Source organism: Giraffa tippelskirchi, chromosome 5 (assembly GCF_054371585.1).
Source record: "Giraffa tippelskirchi isolate mGirTip1 chromosome 5, T2T-mGirTip1v1.2.pri, whole genome shotgun sequence".
Taxonomy (NCBI): domain Eukaryota; kingdom Metazoa; phylum Chordata; class Mammalia; order Artiodactyla; family Giraffidae; genus Giraffa; species Giraffa tippelskirchi.
Genome location: NC_137279.1, coordinates 155,013,698 through 155,032,150, shown reverse-complemented (window position 1 = coordinate 155,032,150; position 18,453 = coordinate 155,013,698). Strand labels below are relative to the sequence as shown.

Sequence of the window (18,453 nt, the reverse complement as noted above, 5' to 3'; positions counted from 1 at the left end):
GAGCCATTCACTGAATCTAGAGAGGTGTATTCCCTTTTATTCTTTCTTCCACACTCTGTTGGTTTCCTTCATATACTCATCACAATTGGCAATTAGATGAATACTTGCTTGTCATAGCTTCAAGTTCAAGGAACATAGTAACTGCACTTAGCATGTTGTGCGTCACTCTGTAGGGTCTCAACAAAAAATGTATTAATAAATAAACAAATCAGTGAGTGAACACTTTGAGCGGAGAACAAAAAAGTGCTTATTACTTTGGGGTTGGAATCAGACTGGTCAAGGACGGATTTTTTTTAAACTTACTACGTCATACGCCATTGAATTTCAAGATTGAAAAGAATCATGCCTTTCTGACAAGCATGACCAAAGTGCTTGGTTGAATCATTCTTGGTGACAGGAAACTCACTACCTCACCACTTCTGATCTTCCCATTTGTCTTTTCTTTCCCACTCCCCTCAGTTACAGAGATCTTCACTGTAGCATTTTGCACACCTGATGCACAAAGGCCTGGAAGTCTGGAAGTAGGAGGGACAGAGGGAATCCCAATGCCCAGCCCAGGGTCTGAGACCCGCGGTTCAGTGTGGGCACGGTAGCTGACTGTTGGGTAAAGTAGCGGTGCCACCTTTCTCGTGGGTTTGCCTGGACTCTAGGCTTCCCTGCGGCAGGGGGTCCTTTCCAAATTCCTCGCTTTTCCTCCTTGTGCCCGCCACCAGGGGCAGCCGCATCGCCGCTGCCACCCCCGTCACCTACGCGGAAGCCCTGGCGGCTCGGGGGCCGCTCTTTCAGCCCGGGGAGCGGTGGCGGAGGGCGCTGGGCGCGCAGGCGGCCACCCGGCTCTGCCCCAATCTCTCTCTTCGGACTCCCGCCTCTGCCTCCGCTCCCGCTCGGCCCCTCCTTCCACGCCCCTCTGCCCCCTCTTCTCGGAGAGCTTCCCGGCACCTTCCGCGACGAGTTTGGAGCCGCCCCACGGCAGAGCCCACGGCCGTCCGAACGCAAGCGACGCAGGTGTCCGAGCCCCCGCGCCGCCGTCATCTTCGCCTCCGCCTGGGTGGGACCTGGGCCTCGAGGTGGGATCCAACTCCGCCACCCCCACCGCTCCCTCTTCCTGCACCTGGCCAGGCGAGGAGCCAGACGCTCGGGCGCGCGCGCGCGGGCGGCCGGAGCCCGCGAGCCACCTGGGGTCCGAGAGGCCAGGGCGGGTCCGGCGGCGTCACCGGAGGGTCGGCGGGGACTCTCGTTCCCCCGGGGCAGGCGCTCCGGAGTAACCCTGGGCGAGGAGCATCGGGCCGCGCGGCCGAGGGCATTCGGCCCAGCCTGGGCGCGAACCTGCCCGGCGCCCCCGAAAGGACTTGCCATCCGGCCAACTTCTTTTCCAGGTCTCCTCGCTACTTTGGAAACTGAAGGGACTGCGACGGAAACCAGTAAGCCCTGGGGCCCGGAGGAGGAAAGATTTGTTGGTTTGGATGACAAAAGAAAAACAAATGTGCTGTAGGGGTGGTTTAGCCCAGAGCTTCTGTTGCCACTATCTAAGCTCTCCCCAAGCATATTAATAGAGCAAAAACAAAACAGCAAAACCCAATCCCAACCAAATCACTTATTTTATGGAACTTGTAGGTGTGAGAAAAAGAGACACAGCTGAAGAATCACTTTGGAAACCCCAGGTAGGATGAGGCCATTTGAGAAAGTCGTTATTTGGTGTGCTATTTCTAGAACTTGGGTTTGCAAGGACAAGAGGAGACTGGCTCTTTTAAGCCAGAGGGGGTTCATTATATTGAGGGGCTGCCTCGAGTGTCCTCTGTTAACCTTCATTTCCTCAAGTCTTAAAGTATGTTGAGACAAATGCTCTTTCAGAGCTCTGGACTGGGAGTCAGAAAATCTGGCTTTTGGTGTGATTTGTATTTACCGTAACAGCTGTGGTTCATTTAACCTCTTTGGGTCTCCGTTTCCTCATCTGTCAAGTCAGAGAGTTGGATTACAATTCTGAGGGCCTCTTGATAATATCTAAGACGTTTCCCAGCTTAAAAATTTATAATTATTTGACTTTTTAACATTTACAAACATTACTAGGTTTATAATTTCATGAAATTAAAAAAAATCTGTATTGATCTTGGCATTTTTTGTAGTATGCACTTATGGTTTAGGCGTTTAAGGCTTTTCAACCAAAATTTGAAGAGAAAAACGCTTTTTAAGCTTAGAAATATATAGGTTATATGTAAATATTTAGATCATCTCTCAGTCTTGCTTAAAGAATCACATTCAACTTGAAGTTAATATTTGCAACACTGCAACAAAAACACGTGGCTTTAGTATAGTACCTATTCACTTTCAGTATGGTATATTTGGAGGAAGCAAAAATTGTTTTGGAGGAAAACAAAAATTGCACCTTTCCTGTCAATTTCTGTTCTTGAACAGTGTTTGTTACTTTTTAGCATGATATTGTGTGCAGAATATTAAAAATTGGTTTCAGAACACTTTAGAGCCTGTCCAAAATTAAGCTCAATAGCATACAGGCCAATTTTAGTAATGCATTTTAGTTGTCTTGGAATGAATCCCAGAAAAATAGCAGAGGTTAACTAAACAGATAAGCTAGAAATTAGGAATTGACACACACACACAAAGTTGTACAGGAAGGGTGTACTATAAAGTGTCACTGATATTTTTATTTTTTTTTGAAAAAAGCAGACAACAACCAACTGTTGACTTGTTTTAGCAGACAGAATGTTAGTATAGCTTTTGTTGTTACTTGTAATTCAAAATTATTTGAGACTTAGTCATCAGTAGTTAGGATAGGTTTATAAGTGTCTGTGGCTCTTTTTGGTGGTGTTGATCTAAAATAAAATAATGTGCTCACACTCTGCACATACTCTTTATTCTGTTTGGGAGAGTGGAACAAATTTGAAGCAGTCTTTTATGAGGGCTTCCCAGGTGGCTCTAGGAGTGAAGAACCTGCTTGCCTATGCAGGAGACATAAGATGATGGGTAGTTCCCTGGGTCAGGAAGATCCTCTGAAGGAGGGCATGGCAACCTACTCCAGGATTCTTGCCTGGAAAATCCCATGGACAGAGGAGCCTGGTGGGCTATAGTTCATAGACTCACAAAGAGTTGGATTTGACTGAAGTGATTTAGTATGCACCCACTCTTGTATAAACACATTAAAATTTATTTTCCTTGCCTTTTCACCTTTGGACTGGAAGTGCCATCAATTATTCAGGCATTTGTCTTCCATCATAGTCTCTGGTGAAGTAGATGATCATCGCCTTTGAAAGAGATACCCAAAGAGTTAAGGAAGTTGGTTGTTGAATGAACAGAGTAGTAGAACTCAAATATCCTGGCTTCTAGTCTCTTGGAAAACAACTGAAAACAGTGGATGGATCTGCTCATAGTCCAACTCATTCATGGTTTGGGAGAGCCATTCTAGTTGCCAGAAGCTCTGTTTCTCTTTTATAATGAATTTACTGAGAGAAAACAGCCGTGTCTTCACAGTTAGGTCATTGTTATATAACTAAAAGGTTTGTGTTTGTGAAGGGCAGTATCCCAAGGGGGTCTTAGAAATAAAACTTAAAAAATACCCAGATAAAGGAAAGAATTGCCTTGGCAGATACTGTACTGCATTTTTCATACTGAGAGCCAAATGCATGCTAAAAAACATGTCCTGTGGAGTTAAAAATGAAGAAAAGGGCTTACAGTCTGCTCTAATTCTTTTAAGATTTTTATGTGATTTACAAATTCCATTTTTAATTAAACTACAAATGTTCACCTCCTGGACAGACCTAGTACATATAACCTTTTGGTGTTTCAATTCAAATTTGGTCTGGTTATAATTTGAAGTATTCCTCCTCAAGTATTTTTTAAAACTTCTGTAACTCCATAGTGATATTACTTGTTGTCTTTTCACACACATGATCTTGTTAATCTGTAAATATTTTGAACTATGACATATACAGGGAGAAGAGTACAAAAAACAAATGTTGGTACTGGTTTACAAATAGTATAGCAAATCACTGTAACTGATGAGTTCAGTCGCTCAGTTGTGTCCAACTCTTTGTGACCCCATGGATTGCAGCACACCAGGCTTCCCTGTCCATCACCAACTCCTGGAGCCTGCTCAAACTCATGTCCATTGAGTTGGTGATGCCATCCAGCCATCTCATCCTCTGTCGTCCCCTTCTCTTCTTGCCTTCAATTTTTCCCAGCATCAGGGTCTTTTCCAGTGAGTCAGTTCTTCGCATCAGGTGGCCCAAGTATTGGAGTTTCAGCTTCAGCATCAGTCCTTCCAATGACTATTCAGGACTGATTTCGTTTAGGATTGACTGGTTTATAATTGTAACTGTTTTGTAATTGTAACAGGTAATTCAAGGCAAATACTCATTATTCACCACACAAATAAGAGAACATACCAATACCCAGAAACCTTTTGCTTGTTCCTTCCTAATCACAATTTTCCTTTTATTTAAAACATTATATGCACACAGGAGGCATCCTTTCATAGATTCTCTTGCTTAACATTATGTTTATGAGACTAAGCCATTTCCTCTCCCTTTTAAAGCATTAACTTTTAAAAAGAGATGTCTATATTCCCCATCATTTGATTCCTTTTTCACATTCTCTCTTAAGCCTACTTCTGTCACTTTTGTTTTCAGTACTCTGCCACTGTCACCGGTGGCATCACCTTTCCCAAATTCAATGGTCAGTTGTCACCTTTGATCTTATGTCACCTGTTGGTAGCATTGTCAGTTATCCCCCTTTGCTCTTTGTGATATTTCCTTGTTGGCCTCCAGGATGCCATGTATTCTTGATTTTTCCTGCTTCTTCACTAGCCATTACTTTCTGTCCCCTTTGCTGGTCTCTATTCTATTCTCAGAGGTTTTAACCTTAGATTGTCTTCAGCTCTAGTCCTTGGGAGTTCTTTTCTGTCTACACTCTTTGATGATTTCATGCAATCTCTGTATTTGTGCCCTGATGACTCTAAAATGATAAGTGAAACTTTGAGTTATCTCCCTTAACTTTAGACTTCTGTGTCTAAAGACCTGCCTGCTCAACATTTCCACTTGGATGTCTAGCAGAGATTTCCAGTTCAACATGCTCCAGATGGAATCTTCATCTCACCCAAGCCCTCTCTTCAGCCTTCCCTATCTTCATCCTTCATGTTGCTCAGGCCAAAATCTGGGAGTCATCTTTGACATCTCCCATTCCTTCATATCTTAGATGTAATATGTCAGGAAGTCCTGTTTGGTCTATCATCAAAATAATTCCTGAATATAGTTACTCTTATCACCTCCATGGCTGCCATCCAAATCTGAGCTGCCATCATGTCCCACATAGATTATTGTAAGGACCTCCTGACTGGCCTCCCTACTTTCATCCTTTGCCCTCCATAATCCAGTCTCAAATGGTAATCAGAGCTCTGCTTACAACATGTGGCAGATCATGTCACTTTTTTTCCTCCAGAATCTCCAATCTCAAATGTTCCTTAGAATTACCTACAAAGTGCTACCTATTTTTTCCTCTCCCTTTTATCTATCTGATCTCATTTTCTTTGCTATTTCTCCTATTCACTCAGTTCCAGCCACACTGGTCTCCTTGCTATTCTTTGAGTATATCAGAGACCATCTTTGCTCTGACTAGGATGCTCTTCTCCCAGATATCCACATGACTTAATCTATTACTTTCACTTCTTTCAAATTTTTGTTCAGTCGTCTCCTTTTCAATGAGGTCTACTCTGGTCATCATATTTTTTCTTGCAAAACACTTTCCCCTTCCTTAGCTTTTCCTCATGGTCTTACCACATTTAAAAATACTTACTGACTTATTATGAATCATTTTTTTCCTGTCTTATTTTTATTAGAATACAGACTCCATGAGGGCGGATTTTTTTTTCCTGTTTTATTCACTATTGTATCCCTAGTACCTGAAACAGAGCCAAGCATGTAAAGGGAGCTTAGTAACTTTTTTGTTGTTGTTGATTGAATGTTGTTGCTGACAGTGACTGTTTGTTCATTTTTATTATTGGATATATTTTGTTTTATGAATATAATACTTTTATTTTTTACTTATTGTGATTAAGGATATTTGGGTCATTTCTACCCTCTCCTTCTCTCTCTCCCTTTTTTCTTTCCTTCTTTCCTTTTTCTTTTTTTCCCCCTTCCTCCCTCCCTTTGTCCCTCCTCCCTTCCCCTCTCTCCTCCTTCCTCCTTCTCTCTTCTCCTTCTCTCCTTCCCTCCTTTCCTTCCTTCCCTCCCTCCCTTTCTTTCTTTTACTGTCATAAATAAACCACCTATGACTCTTCTTCTACAAATGTCATGGTGCTTAGACATAGGAGTTTCTTTTTGTTATTCAGTTGCTCAGTGACTCTTTGTGACACCATGGACTGCAGCATGCCAGGCTTCCCTGTCCTTCACTGTCTCCTGGAGTTTGCTCAAACTCATGTCCATTGAGTTGGTGATGTCATCCAACCATCTTGTCCTCTGTGTCTTTAGAGTATAAAACTCCTAGTCAAATTACTAGATCACCAGGCTTGCAGATATCAGCTTTATTAGATAATACCATGCTTTTCCAGCATGTTTCTGCCCATTTATATTCCTACTTTCATTCCTCTACATCTCTGCCAAAATTTAGTGTTATCAGAAACTTAAATTTTTGCCCATCTGGTGGGTATGTATTATCTCATTGCATTTTGTTTCTTTAATTACTAGTGAGATGGAGCCTAGTATCTGTAAAAATAGGCTAGGTTATGCTTTGGTAACAAATTATCCCCAAATCTCATTGACTTAATCTGATAAACATTTATTTGTCATTCAAGCAAAGTTTCGTCTGGTTTAGGACATCTCTCCAGCACAACTATTTTCAGAAACTTAGAGGTCTAAATTCAGGAAACGGCTATCATTCTGTACAATCTGGAACATAGGACTTTCCCAGTTGATGTAGTATGGAGAAAATTGTGGATAATTGTGAACTAACTTTAAATGCCTCCATCTGGAAGTGACATGAATGATTTGCACTCACATTTTAGATGCAAAAGAAATCCTAACTTCAAGGAGACAGGGAAGGTTAATCCTCTGTGCTAAAAGGAAAAATAAAGGCGAATACTGGTTATCTATTTTTGTGTTAATAAGATACCCCCAAACTTAAAACAACAAATACTTAATATTGATATTTTCAAATACCAAGTGTTGACATATGTGTGGGTCGTTTCTGAGCTTTGTATTTGTTCTTTTTGTCTCTTTCTGTAATTACTGCAGGTTTAAATTGTCTTGCTATCTGGTAAATGGGGGAGTAAATCCTGCCTGTTGGTCCAGTTTTTTCAGGAGTGCTATAGCATTCCTTGACCCTTTATCTTTCCATATATGTTTTTCAAATCAGCTTATCAAGTTCTAAAAAGTTTGTTAGGAATTTAATGCAGATTCCATTGAGATTTTTTTGAGTCTATAAACAATTAAAAGGAAATTGATACTTTGTAAATATTCAGTTTCAGAATACATGACTGTCTCTCAATATATTTAGATCTTCTGTAACATGACAATATTATAATAATATTATAATAGTATAATTTTTCTCTTAGGTGTCCTTGAACATCTTATTCTGTTTATTCACAGAAACTGCATTTTTTGAAATTATCTTAAATGATATCTTTTCAAAAAATTCATTGTCTTTTTGCTACTGACATAGAGAAATAAACTTGACCTCTTAAAGTATTTTAAAAACAATAGCTTTATTGGACTATAATTCATATATCATAATATTCATCCTTTTATAGTATACACATCACTGGTTTTCAGTACATGAACACAGTTATGTAACCATCACCACTATTTAATTTTAAAGCATTATTATCACTCCCAAAAGCAACCCCATACCTCTTGGCAGTCACTCCCTACGCTCCCGTCTCTGATCCCTGGAAATTATTGATTTTCTTTCTGTATCTATGGATTACCTATTCTGGACATTTTATATGAATAAAATCATAGGGACTTTAGTGAGCAGATTCTTTCATTTAGCATGCTATTTTGAAGATTTATCCATGCTGTATCATGGATCAGTACTTCATTCTTTTTTTTTAATCATAAAAGAACATTTTCTTGTGGTCTACATTAAAAACATGATTCTGTGGAAGTACTTCATTCTTTTTATGGCCAAATAATATTTGATTATATGGATACACCACATTTTGTTCATTCAGTCATCAGTTGATGACTATTTGGGTCGTTTCCGCTTTTTGACTATTATGAATAATGCTGTTACTAATATTTGCATACAAGTTTTTGTGTGAACATACGTTTTCATCTCTTGGGTATATACCTAGGAGTAGAATTGCTCAGTCATATGGCAACTTTATGTTTAACATTTGAAAATCTGCCTGTTTTCCAAGCAGTTTTCAACATTTTATATTCCCACCAGCAATGTATTAAGAGGGGTTTCAATTTCTCCATCTCCTTGTCAACACTTGTTACCATCCAGAACTTTAAGTTATCATAGTGAATGTGAAGTAATACTCATTATGTTTTTGACTTGCATTTTCTGATGACTGATAATCTTGAGCATTTTTTTCATGTGGTTGTTGGCCATGAAAAGATATTTATATATCTTTTTTGAAAAATGTTCTTTGCCTGTATATTAATTGGATTGCTTGTCTATTTTTTTGGTTGTTTTCAGAGTTCTTTATATAATGTATGATCTCTTTTAAGATACAGAATTTAAAATATTTTATCCCATCCTGTGGATTTTCTCACTTATTTGAGGGTATCCTTTGAAGCCCCAAAGTTTTAAATTTTAATTAAGTCTAGTTTATCTATTTTTATACTTAATTTTGGTGTCATATCTAAAAAGCCATTACCTAATTCAGGGTTGAAGAGTTTTACTTTGATGTTTTACTTATAAGAATATTATAGTTTTAGCTTTCATATTTGGGTTTTTGATTACTTTGAATATATAGAGTGAAGGAAAGGACCAATTTCTTTCTTTTGCATGTGGATATCTACTTGTCATAGCACCATTTATTGAAAAGATCATTCTTTCCTCATATCTAGATGTCTTGTTGAAAACCATTTGCCAAAAATGTAAAGGTTTATTTCTGGACTCAGCTTTATTCTGTTGCTCTATGTCTGTCCTTTTATGAGGTACCACATTGTCTTGATTCAGTTCAGCTCAGTTCAGTTGATCAGTTGTGTCCGACTCTTTGTGACCCCATGGACTGCAGCATGCCAGGCTTCCCTGTCCATCATCAACTCCTGGAGCTTGCTCAAACTCATGTCCATTGAGTCAGTGATGCCATCCAACCATCTCATCTTCTGTTATCCCCTTCTCCTCCCGCCTTCAATCTCTCCCAGCATCAGGATCTTTTCCAATGAGTCAGTTCTTCACATCAGGTGGCCAAAGAATTGGAGTTTCAGCCTCAGCATCAGTCCTTCCAATGAATAGGACTCAATTTCCTTCAAGGTGGACTGGTTGGGTCTCATTGCTATCCAAGGGACTCTCTAGAGTCTTCTCTAATACCACAGTTCAAAATCATCAATTCTTCGGCACTCAGCTTTCTTTATGGTCCCACTCTCACATCCATACGTGACTACTGGGAAAACCATAGCTTTGACTAGACAGATCTTTGTCAGCAGAGTAATATCTCTGCTTTTTAATATGCTGTCTAGGTTTGTCATAGCTTTTCTTCCAAGGAGCAAGCGTCTTTTAATTTCATGGCTGCAGTCACCATCTGCTGTAATGTTGGAACCCAAGAATATAAAGTCTGTCACTGTTTCCATGGTTTCCCCATCTATTTGCCATGAAGTGATGGGACTGGATGCCATGGTCTTAGTTTAATTGTCTTGATTACTGTAGCTTTGAAGCAAATTTTGAAATTAAAAGTGAATCCTCCAACTTTGTTCTTCTTTTTCAATATTGTTTTAGCTATTCCCTTGTGAACACATATGAATTTTAGAATCACCTTGTCAATGTCGATACAAAACGTCACTATAAATTTGAAGGGATTATATTGAATCAAATTCGGAAGTATTACCATCTTAATAAAAGTTCTTTCAGTCTATCAGCACGGGGTGTTTTTCCATTTACTTAGGTATCCTTTAATTTCTTTCAGTGATGTTTTATAGTATTCATTGTATAAATAATTGCACTTCTTTTGTTGAAAATGTTCCTAAGTATTTAATTCTTTCTGATGCTATAGGAAATGGAATTGTCTTTTAATTTTATCTCAGATTGTTCATTGCTAATGCACAGAAATAGAAATGATTTTTGTGTATTGATTTTGTATTCTGCAACCTTGCTGAACATATACAGAAATAGCAAGGATCTAACAGAAGCAGAAGAGGTTAAGAAAAGGTGGCAAGAATACACAGAAGAACTGTACAGAAAAGGTCTTAATGATCTGAACAACATGATGGTGTGGTCACTCACCTAGAGCCAAACATCCTGGAGTCTGAAGTCAAGTGGGCATTAGGAAGCATTACTGTGAACAAAGCTAGTGGAAGTGATGGAATTCTAGATGAGCTATTTAAAATTCTAAAAGATGATGCTGTTAAAGTGCTACACTTGGTATGTTAACAAATTGGAAAACTCAGTAGAGACCACAGAACTAGAAAAAGTCAGTTTTCATTCTAGTCCCAAAGAAGGGCAATGCCAAAGAATGTTCAAACTGTCGCACAGTTGCACTCATTTCACATGCTATCAAGGTAACGCCCAAAATCTTTCAAGCTAAGCTTCAGCAGTACATGAACCAAGAACTTATAGATGTACAAGCTGGATTTAGAAAAGACAAAGGAACCAGAGATCAAATTGCCAACATCTGTTGGATCATAGAAAAAGCAAGGGAATTCCAGAAAAGCATCTACATCTACTTCATGGATTACCTTATAGCATTTGACTGTGTGGATGACAGCAAACTGGAAAATTCTGAAAGAGATGGGAATACCAGACCACCTGAGCTGCCTCCTGAGTGATCTGTATGCAGGTCAAGAAGCAACAGTTAGAACTGGACATGGAAAAATGGACTGGTTCAAAATTGGGAAAGGCGTATGTCAAGGCTGCATATTGTCACCCTGTTTATTTAATTTATATGCAGAGTACATCATGTGAAATGCTGGGCTGGATGAATCACAAACTGAAATTAGGATTGCAAAGAGAAATATTGACAGTCTCAGATATGCAGATGATACCATTCTAATGGCAGAAAATGAAGAGGAACTAAAGATCCTCTTCATGAGGGTGAAAGAGGAGAGTGAAAAAGCTAGTTTAAAACTCTACATTCAAAATACTAGGATTGTGGCATCTGGTCCCATCATTTCATGGCAAATAGATGGGGAAAAAGGAGATGCAGTGACAGATTTTATTTTCTTGGGCTCCAGAATCACTGCGAATGGTGACTGTGGCTATGAAATTAAAAGGCACTTGCTCCTTGGAAGAAAAGATATGACAAATCTAGACAGTATATTAAAAAGCATAGACATTACTTTGCAAGAAAGATCCATCTAGTCAAAGCTATGGTGTTTCCAGTAGTCATGTATGTATGTAAGAGTTGGACCATAAAGAAGACGGAGTGCTGAAGAATTGATGCTTTTGAATTATGGTGCTGGAGAAGACTCTTAAGAGTTCCTTGGACATCAAATAGATCAAACCAGTCTATCCTAAAAGAAATCAACCTGAATATTCATTGGAAGGACTGGTGCTGAAGCTGCAGTGCATTGGCCACCTGATGCCAAGAGCCAACTCATTGGAAAAGACCCTGATGCTGGGATAGATTGAGGGCAGGAGGGAAAGGGGCGACAAAGGATGAATTGGTTTGATGGCTCAATGGACATGAGTTTGAACAAACTCTGGGAGATAGTGAAGGACAAGAAGCCTAGAATTCTGTAATTCCTGGGGTTGCAAATAGTCAGACATGACATAATGACTGAACAAAAACAGAAATATTTTTTTGTGTGTGAATTCCTAAGTATTTTCTACATACGAGATCATGTCAGTTGAGAACAGAGGTAGTTTTTACTTCTCTCTTTCTAATCTAGATGTTTTCTATTTCTTTTTCTTGCTCAATTGCTCTGGCTGAAACCTCTAAGTGAATAGAAAGTGCAGGTGAATAACGTTGTCTGATCCTGCTCATTTAGCAGGGAAGCAGCCAGTCTTTTACATTAAGTGTGATATTAGCTGGGGCTTCCTTGGTGGTTGAGTGGTAAAGAATCTGCCTGCCAAGCAGGAGAAGTGGGTTCTATCCCTGGGTCAGGAAGATCCCTTAGAGGAGGAAATGGCAACCCACTCCAGTATTCTTGCCTGGGAAATTCCATGGACAGAAGAGCCTGGCGGGCTACAGCCCATGGGGTTGCAAAGAGTTGAACATGACTAAGCAACAGCAACAATAATGATGTTAGCTATGGGTTATTCATTTGCAGCTTTATCAAGGTGGAGAAGTTCTATGTCCTGTTGAATGTTTTTGTCATGAAATAGCATTGGAATTTGTCAAATGCTTTTGCTATTGACTTGTCATGGCTTTTATTCTATTATTATGATTGATCGAACATTGATTTTCATATTTTAAATGAAACTTGCACTCCTGAGGTAAATCATGTTTGATTACAGTGTATAATCCTTTTTATACATTGAAGGGTTTGGTTTGCTAGTATTTTTTGCATCTATGTTCATAAGAGATATTGGTCTGTAGTTTCTTTTATTGTGATGTCTTTGTCTAGTTTTGATGTCAGAGTAATACTGTCCTCATATAAGAAGTTGGGAAGTGTTTAAAATACTTGGTTTTCTGTTTTTCACCAGCAGTCTTGATAAATTTTATAACTAAGTTAAACAACTTACATATAGATACTTTGGGATTGTCCGTTTTTATTGTCATTCATGGATAATGGCAATTTTGTTTCTTGCTTTATAATCCTTAATCTTTTCCTACTTCTCTTTCTGCTTTGCCTAGGACCTCAGGTATAGTGTTGATTTGAAGTGCTCACAGAATAAATCATTTCACATTGAGAATGATGTTTCTTTCTGACTTTGACTTTTCCTCTCAATAGTGCTTTATCTGCATGAAATTAAGTTTTGAGATGCTTTTTTCATTATCATAAGTTTAAAATGTATTTTGATTTTGATTATATCTTTTTTTGCCCTGTAGATTACCCCAAACAATTTTTCTTATTGTCCTAATATATGGCATTTGTGTAGTTATATTTTTATTATTTTTTTCCTGCCTTAAAAATACTGTGGACACAGAATGTGGTCTGAATCTGTATGATTTTAGTCTTTGGATTTGTTTGTAACTTGCCTTATTTCTTTGTGTGTGGTCAGTTTTTGTAAACGCCCCACTGGTGATTAAAAATAATGTGCCATCTACAGTTTGGAGAAGCTGAGTTCAATGTATGTCAAATCTGTTAATGTTTTTGTTCCATTGTCATTTGTTAATACTATTTCAGTCTCATAAATCCTCACGTATTTATGTTTGCTGTTCTATTTTTTGTTTCTATATATCAATTGATATAAATTTGTTTTATTGCACACACTTAAAAACTTAACTTTAGCACACAATCCTTTCATTGTTTAGTCGCTAAGTCTTGTCGAAGTCTTTCGCGACCCCATGGACTGTAGCCTGCAAGTCTCCTCTTTACATAAGATTTCCCAGGTAAGAATACTGGAGTGGATTGCCATTTCCTTCCCCATCTATTCATTCTTTAAGGAGAAAGTAATAAAAATTTCAACCGTATGTGTGGATATCTGTTTTCCTTGTGGTACTCTGAGTTTTCACCATATATCAATGTACTTTGAAGCTACATTGTAATAAGCACATGTTATTTTGAAGTTATACTATATGTATGCATTTAAAATTATTATATATTCCTGCTGAATGGAAGCTTTCATTAATTTGGAGTGATTCTCTTCAGTTATATTTCTGTTTCTATAGGGTATTATTAAGGAGATGTTTTAAAATACATGTTTATGTGTTTGGGGAAGGCAATGGCAACCCACTCCAGTATTCTTGCCCAGAAAATCCCATGGATGGAGAAACCTGGTAGGCTACAGTCCATGGGGTCGCAAAGAGTAGGACACGGCTGAGCAACTTCACTTTCACTTTTCACTTTCATGCATTGGAGAAGGAAATGGCAACCCACTCCAGTGTTCTTGCCTGGAGAATCCCAGGGACGGCGGAGCCTGGTGGGCTGCCATCTATGGGGTTGCACAGAGTCAGACACGACTGGAGTGACTTAGCAGCAGCAGCATTTATGTGTTTAACAAGCTTTTTCAGTAGTTCTGACTTATGATTATCCTCATGCTTTCTGTTGGCTTTAAAATGAAAACCAGAAATATCCACTCTTGTAACTCTTAAATCCATATTTCTGAGCTTAAACATGTGATTAATGCCATTGTAATATTTTAAAGTGAGATTTCATGTTTGTAAGAAATATCATACACAGAAATGCTGAATCTGTAGTAAAACATCAACGTCAAATTTAAGTGCTGTGAACTTGTAAGTTTAAAATCTTTTCCAGAAAGCAAACACTCAATATGTCTAAGGCAGGCTATGTGAAATTTTTGTGGATATTGATTCTCACTGAATGAAAGTCAGCAAGTCACTTGTTATTTCATAGAACTGCTAGACTAGATTCATCCCACTTATACAGTTTTATGGTACCAATAAAGTGTCTTCTGAAGTGAATACAGGCCACTGTCAGTTAGTGTGGGTTAGTGTGTCAGGTAGTATTTGCCTGGCTTTGGTGTCTTTAGGAGGTCTAGTTTGCTGGGTTAAAGCTTAGCATAGCATGGAGACTTGCTGAGGAGAGAACAGAGTTATGGGAACCATTGTCTGTGGGCCGTGGATGATCTTTAAGGAGAGAGTCACACATTTGAGAACTATTTTAGTGAAAATTCCTAGTACCTATGGTGGTGATGGTTTTAGTCTCTTAAGTCGTGTCTGACTCTTTTGTGACCCCATGAACTGTAGCCCACCAGCCTCCTCTGTCCATGGGATTTCCCAGGCAAGAATACTGGAATGGGTTGTCATTTCCTTCTCCAGGGGATCTTCCTGACCCAGGGATCAAACCCACATCTCCTGCATTGCAGGCAGATTCTTTACCACCGAACCACCAGGGAAACCCCTTCTGGTACCTATCAGTTCAGTCGCTCAGTTGTGTCCGACTCCTTGCAACCCCATGGACTGCAGCACGTCAGGCTTCCCTGTCCATCACCAACTCCCAGAGCTTGCCCAAACCCATGTCCATTGAGTCGGTGATGCCATCCAACCATCTCATCCTCTGTTATCCCCTTCTCTTCCTGCCTTCAATCTTTCCCAGCATCAAGGTCTTTTCCAAAGAATCAGTTCTTCACATCAGGTAGCCACAGTATTGGAGTTTCAGCTTCAGCATCAGTCCTTCCAATGAATTTTCAGGGCTGATTTCCTTTACGATTGACTGGTTTGATCTCCTTGCAGTCCAAGGGACTCTCAAGAGTCTCCTCCAATACCACAATTCAAAAGAATCCATTCTTGGGCACTCAGCTTTCTTTATGGTCCAACTCTCACATCCATACATAACTACTGGATTGCTTCTTGGCCTTTTAGCTAAGATCAAGTGTAGTATCTGGTACCTATGGACCTCTTTAATTCAAACTGGGATAATATGGACTAGTAAATAAAAATGACCCAGCTGGAGACACTCTAAAGGGGCATTGTGGCATTGATGTTAATTTTAGTCTTTGGCAATTAGAAAATCCAGAAATAGCACAGACTTAAAAATCTGTGTATATATATAAGTGTGTGTGTGTGTGTGTATAATAGTGAGTGAGACAGATACAGAGAAAAGGAGGAGGGGAGGGAATGAGGAGAAGAGAGACTGATTGACTCTAGTCTTGGGCTAATAATTTCTATTAAGTTTATGGAAATGTATAAGTGCTCTATCTGTTTATGCTAGATAATAGCTAAAGATGTGAGCCAAGTACAGATTCTCAAGAGCGTGTATAATGGTATTATAATAGGTTTTTAAAATGTGAACTCATGTTTAAGAACAGCTGTTACCAAATAGTTGTTTAGTGAAGGCGTAGGACAACTTAGTTTTTCTCAGAATTATATTTTCTCATTTTACTTTAACTAGCAGCTGTTATTTGGGTGTCTCAACCTAGAAGATAATCAAACAATTGGATTTCTGTATGCACCAACAACATTTCTGAACCAAACTGGTTTCAGCATGAAGGAGATGAAAGAGAAAAAAATAGTGTGTGTGTGTGTTTATACATAAACACATAGAGAAAACATACTGGCACATACATAATAAGCACCTGATAATTGCAGTTGCTGTTAGGAGTGGGTTGCTGTGTCCTCCTCCTGGGTATTTTCTCGACCCATGGATCAAACCCACATCTCTTAAGTCTCCTGCGTTGACAGATGGGTTCTTTACCATTAGCACTACCTGGGAAGCCCAGTTATATTGTTAAGATGTTATCTGTTAGGATTATGACTACCCAGAAGGTAGTTGAGTAGTTCTCTAGTGACCTGGGTATTTTATAGTAACACTGTTGGTTAGAGTCTGCTTTGGGGAAGAAAAGCTTTTCACACAGGACAAACACTATGTAAAAATGTTCTTTCTATAAAAAGTAGTCATCTGGGAAAATGGTTTCTTGGTCTTTTGACTAATACTATTTTGAACTTGCAAGTCAGTTCTTATACAAGAGTTCCTATTGTCTTTTACCCATACCTTTGGCTGACCTTTGTTTGAACTTTCCAGAGGTTCTGTAGGAAGACCTTTTTTAAAAATGATACTTATGATATGCTTCATATCCCTCCTCATTCTTTAAAGGGCAGTTAAATCCTCACTCCTCTCTGGAATCTGTTATGATTTATCCAAATTAAGAGTAATTTTCAGTTTCTACTAATTACCATGCTTTCTGGTTGTAATTCTTTATATTTAAGACATCGTGGATTTTTAAGATACACCACCATTTTTGTACAGCTAGTAAACGAAAAACTCTGCCTATTTATTTTACAATTCTTTCTTATCATTTAGAATTTTAGTTTTATACCTACTGAAAGAGCTCTTCTAGAATTATTTAGATAAAGATTTTTGTTTATATCATATCACTCTCATAAGAAAAGTAAAAGTCAAAGAAATCCATTAAGGAATTCTTTTTCATATTCAGAATATGATTTTTCTGAGTCGCTTTTCAACTCAGTGTTGTTGATGTCAATATTTTCTTAAATGGTACCATTCTCTGGATTATCAAGACTATTTGTGATGTTGAACTTCATAAAAGAGTGCTTCACTATGGTTTCTGAGATTTTCTTGTATGTTTGTCCATTTTGCAAATTTTATGCTGACTCTATATTGATCTCAGTAAAAGATGTCCACAAAAGGTTTTCAGACAATACTCAGGGCTCATATTCCTTCCTTCCTCAAAAGGTTTTTAAATAGTCTGTTGACTGAAATATTGATGGCTAATAATTGTCTAGTCTGTCATTAGGAAAGTGCTCCAGTTTGTATGTATGCAGTCAATGATAACTAGATCACAGCTGCTACCAAGCCATAAGTGGTTATAAGATGACATTGATTTTAACAAAGATCCTGGTGTCAGAGGTGTTAAAATATTGTGAATCTTAGAAGAAATATAACACTACTCTCTCCCTTTATATTTCTTGGAGTTCAACTAATATTCTACTTCAGTGAACCTTTAATTAGCTCCTAGGACTTTGTTAGTAGCTATTTTCTTTGAAATCCAATAGTACCTTTTAATTTAATTAAAAGGACAGAATAATAAGTTTGCATGAAAATAATCCATGCACACAGTTACAGAAACTTACTGTAATAATGCACAGCAGTCCCTTACCCCACTCCCTTCACTTTGTTATTCCTGGTTTTAAGAACAACTGACTTGAACCATTTCTGGTTTTAGCTTTTCCTTTCACTAACTCTGTAAGGCTAAATAATATGCTTATACTGACTTTTTTTCTTTTCATTTATAACCTTTAAATAGATACCATGGTAGAAAGGAATTTATCTTACTAATTTCACTTTTCTCTGTCTCTCCTCCATTATAATTATATTAATTTTCTGACATCATTCATTGCTTACATTTAAATTCCACAATCTTTCTTTGCTTCATTCACTATAGATAGTTTCTCTTGACTACTTACTTCAAGAGGTTGGGCTATTTACACCCTTTGCCTTCTCACCATCTCTCCTTTTATAATTATACCACCCCAATTTTTTTATACTACTCCAATTTTTACAACTATACAGTGAGAATGATGATATTTATGTTTAATATTTATAATTAAATCTTTCATTTTTGTCTATTGATTAGGCCAAAAAGTTGAAAAATTAATAAATAGCAGCATTAATGCTTTTAGAACTTTGTAAATATTACTCACCACAGAACCAAGAAGAGTCTTAGAATCATATTTTGCTCAATATGACTCCTAAGCCACCCAGTGGAGAATATTCCTAGAATCAAGGTTAAAGGGATCTTCCTTCTTTCAAATGG

The 18,453-nt window shown here is 38.3% G+C and overlaps 1 protein-coding gene and 1 pseudogene across 3 annotated transcripts in view; both read left to right on the top strand.

Moving 5' to 3' along the window:
• The first annotated feature begins 486 nt into the window (after positions 1 to 486).
• The window catches only part of LEPR (leptin receptor), an 84,461-nt gene continuing 66,494 nt past the window's right edge, over positions 487 to 18,453 (top strand). For 2 of the 3 annotated variants that reach the window (XM_081485758.1, XM_081485756.1), the window contains exons 1-2: positions 487 to 1,067; positions 1,377 to 1,421. The gene's annotated coding sequence lies outside the window, so the exon portion shown is untranslated. The remainder of the gene's footprint in view (positions 1,068 to 1,376; positions 1,422 to 18,453) is intronic. The other variant, XM_081485755.1, reaches the window with a different exon arrangement.
• LOC145507996 (U2 spliceosomal RNA) lies at positions 15,522 to 15,700 on the top strand (annotated as a pseudogene).